The following is a 4,362-nucleotide window of genomic DNA, read 5'->3' as shown; positions in this document are numbered from 1 at the left end:
ACTTGGGTGATGTAGCCAGAGACGGGCTCTCCAATGCTCAGGTCGGTGTAACCGGAGAGGTCTAGGTTCACCCGGAGGGGCTGTAGTAACTCCCCCTTCGCGGAGCACTTGGCCAACGCCGTTGGTCTCCCCGGCTCAACGAATTCCGTCCGGGTGATTACCACGTCCGGATCGTCTGCTGGAGGGGCTGAGCCGGAGGCCTCCGGGTTTACCGCCGCTTCGGTCGTTGTCTTGGCAGTCGGGGCAGGGGCTTCAGGCGCCGTGTCCATGGGAATGGTAGCCTCGGGGGCGGAGGCAGCTGGCGGCTGTTGAGTCGTCGCCTCCGGCTCAGGCAAGTCTGGCACTCCGGCTGACCTGGTCTTCTTTGCTCTTTTGGTGAGCTTTGCCTGGGCACTGAAAAGGCAGAAGTGTTAGGCATACACAGAGTAAGTACAGACAGATAAATCAAGGGATTGTTGGTACCCGAGTGCAGTCTTGAAGGTCGGCAGACTTGACTGCATGGAGTCACCCGAAGAGGGGGAGGTCTCCTGATAATTGGAATCAGAAGAGTTGAGTGGCTGACGGATGACACCCGCCAACGGATGAAAAGGGTACAGGTGAGAAAAAACCTCAGTGCGACGCTTCCTTGTTGCGTCGGGTAACCCGGTGGAGAGGTCGGTGTCCTTGCGGGCCCGGGTGTGACGCCGGCTTTCGTGAACCTGTTGCTTCAAAAGAAATTGAGGGTCTTGATGAGCTAATGGATGTGAAAAGCTTACTTTCCGGGTTACTCTTCGGACTTTCAGCTGTGGCAAAGGCTCCGAGTCGGAGGAAAGTGACGTTACCTCTTCAACCACCGGGTTACTGGCGCCGGTGTCATCCTGTCAATAAGCAAATGTTGATAAGGCGGACAGTAACAAACAACAAATATGGCAATAATTTAAAGGTTTAAGGGTTACCTCTGACTCGGAGCTATCACTTAGTTGCAGTAGCTCCGAAGCAGTGGGTCTGCTTCCCTTTTTGCGAGGGGCGGTTTTCTTGGCGGCTTTCTTCGCCTTCCTGGCCTTCCTGGCCGCCTCATGGTCATATTTGACCCGCCAGAATTTGTCATCAGCCTGAGAAGTACAGTAATGAATTCTTAAAACGGTTCAGATTAAGGTGACATGCAAAAGAAGTTGAAAGATTAAAGTCAGTGGCTTACCGCTGGGGCTGGATTGGTCTTGCAGAACGGGGCTAGCCCGGTCCTTCCACAGTCTGCCAGGCTCTCGTTTAGCAGAGCCTTGGTCTCTTCTTCAGCAACGTCTTCTGGAAGATCATTGCGACTGTGCCTCTGCGGGTCATCTTTTCGCCCGGTGTACTCGCACATTAAGCCGGGGCGGCGGCTCAATGGGATCACCCGCCATGAGATCCAGACCTGGACTAGATCAATTCCGTTCAGACCGTTGCCTAGAAGGGCCTTGATCTTATTGATCGTTGGAAGCAGAGGCTGGCGTTCCACGGCAGTCAGTTTATCGGATAGTGGATGAGTCGGCTCCAGGCGCGTTGGGCGAAAGCCGGGCTGCGGATTCTCGTCAGCCGGAGACGTATCTTGGCAGTAGAACCAAGTCATATTCCAGTCCTTAGGGTGGCTCGGCGGCTCTGCGTAAGGGAACAGACAGTCCCTGCGCCGCTGGATGGAAATGCCGCCCAACTCTAGACTTGGCCCGTTGGCACATTCATTTTGGCGGTTTAAATAAAACAGCTCTCTGAAGAGCAGCAGGCTCGGCTCTTCTCCAAGATACACTTCACAAAAGACTTGGAAGTTGCAGATGTTGGATATGGAGTTGGGTCCTATATCCTGAGGCCGAAGGTCAAAGAAGTTGAGCACGTCCCGGAAGAATTTTGAGCCGGGCGGTGCGAAGCCCCGGCTCATATGGTCTGCAAAGATCACTACCTCCCCGTCCCTCGGCTGTGGTCTTTCTTTGGACGGATCAGGGGCACGGTAGGACATCACTTCCTTCTTGGGCAGATATCCGGATTTAACAAAGTTGGCCAGGGTCTCGTCAGTGACGTTGGATCTCATCCAGTTGCAAGTGATGGGAGCCTTGGGAGGCATGGTGAAGGTTGGTGGTCTATGATAAAGAGAAAAGTATCCGGGTTAATTATAAGCTAGAGATCTATTGTTCAAACTAAGGTGGCGGCTTATGAAGGGGACTAATGATATATATATTTAGATACGGTGAGTTATCTAAGCCGGAGGAGCATTCAAAATAAGTTGGTCATCTACGGCTTACCGCAGTTAAGCCGGAGGATTCTACGGAGCATGGTTCTCTTTAAACCGGAAAGTTCTACGGCGCGTGTTTTCTTTAAGTCGGAAATATAAGCCACCAAGATTCAAGGGCTGCAGTTTTTACTAAGTGTGGTAAAACAGATTTCACATATTGCACTAACTTTTTGGGATCAAAATGGTCGGGTGAAATGAAAATTTTCTAGACCTAAAAAACAGAGGCAGGAGAAGTTCTTGAGGTGGAACATGGTTCTTATGCAGTAAAAAGAGGGTTCTTTGCAGGTGAAATGGATCTCAAACATCTACCGCGCTGACTCTATATGAGGTTAAAGATCAACCGAGTGCGGTGACTATAAGAGCTACTGAGGTTTGCGGCAATGGTGATGAACGCGGAGAACACAAGATGAACCCTACAGTAGATCTATCTGACAGGGCAAAGGAGACTCACCGGAGTTGGAAAGAGCGGAGGTCGCTGCCGTGAATCTGGTCCGAATCAGGGTGATGCAGCGGCCGGGTTGATGAAGACCAGGGGCGCGACGGCGGCGGCAGTGGCGGAGCTCGGGCAGAGAAGCGACAGCGCGAGGAGGAAGAAGGAGAGCGTGAGAAGAGAGCGTTGGGCCGGCCTATTTATAAGGCAGGGTCATAAGTGGGCGCAAGATTCAAGGAGACCACGGCGTGGTTATCTCCCCCTTACGACGGCTCGATTTTCGGAAAGACAGTAAAAGCAAAGATCCGTTGCCGATCTGGCGGAGTAAAAAAAAATCGGACTTAATGGAGGATGACGTCACGGCGGATTATCCGGAGTCCAGAGGATGACGTCACTCCGGGTTATGGCCTCCGCATGAATGGTGAGCCAGAGATTTTCTCTGTCGGCAGAGTTGAAGATTGACATGAGCCGGCTCAAGTCAATCTGGGGCCTAATGTTGAGGATATAGACCTTAGAGTCACCCGCCAAGAGGGGCCGGGTTACTCGTAGGGTCATTGCCAGAAGCCCGGAGCCAAGTTTCAAGATAATGGGCCAGAGATGGGCTGAGACCCGGATATGGCTTAAGGCCCGTAGTACAATCCTTATTGTTATAGTAGAACTTGTAGTGTAGGGCAAGTATTGTTTAGAGTTCGAGCCGGACACTCTTATGAGCCGGCCAAGACTCTAAGGGCTGCTGGGCGTCAGCCTCCCTATATAAGGGGACGACCCGGCAGCGGTTTAAGGGCGACAACAATCTGATCGAGAGCCGGGGATAGTTGTTTAGCTCCCTGGCGATCGTAACCCTAATCAATAATACCCCAAACTGGACGTAGGCTTTTACCTTCACCGTAAGGGGCCGAACCAGTATAAACCCTCGTGTTCCTTGTCCCGCCTAACCCCTTCAAGCTTCCTAGTTGCGATGGCTCCACGACTAAGTCCTAGCTCGAGGACATCTGCCGTGACAATTCCATGACAACATCCTTACTGAACATACTCTAAAGAAGCATGGATCTCACTGTAGCCACATGGATACATGGCAACAAAATAACAGCAGTAACAGACTTAGCAAAATTCTAAGTCCCTGAAAACAGAAACATCACGAAGCCTAGTTTGCATGCTTGTGCTAGTCACCACATAGATCACAAAAATACATGACATACACACCTGTGAAGATGGCGTGGCATAGATCAAAACACCTGTAGAGCTCATGCCCATAAGATGCACACATCAAATGCTACAAAAATAACAGAACACCAAATTCTGATAAGTAACAGCAGTAAACATTATATAGCACTCTTGCACCAGAGATTTGGGCATCAATATGGACTCAAACGAGCATGGGTCAATGGAACAAAATGAAGAGCATCTCGTGACGAACATTTCTATATATCATGCATGCAAAACGGAGCAGTATGTAATAAGATATGATGCGATGAACATGAGCCCATAATGCAATATCCTCGGGACTTAGCAGAAAACGAGGTGGGGAGTCAACCTTCGGTCCAGATCTCGTCGGCACGCAAACCGAGGCGGGCGGATCTCGCAGGGGTTTGACGGAGGAGAGGGCCGGAGCTCGGGGAAGGCGCCGGCGAGGGGGAGGCAGCGTTGGGGCGAGCGGAGACAGGCGGCGCCGGCGGGCGGCGGCGCCGGCGGG

The sequence above is a fragment of the Triticum aestivum genome, chromosome 3D, assembly GCF_018294505.1.
Source record: "Triticum aestivum cultivar Chinese Spring chromosome 3D, IWGSC CS RefSeq v2.1, whole genome shotgun sequence".
NCBI lineage: Eukaryota > Viridiplantae > Streptophyta > Magnoliopsida > Poales > Poaceae > Triticum > Triticum aestivum.
Note: the sequence above shows the minus strand (reverse complement) of the source record.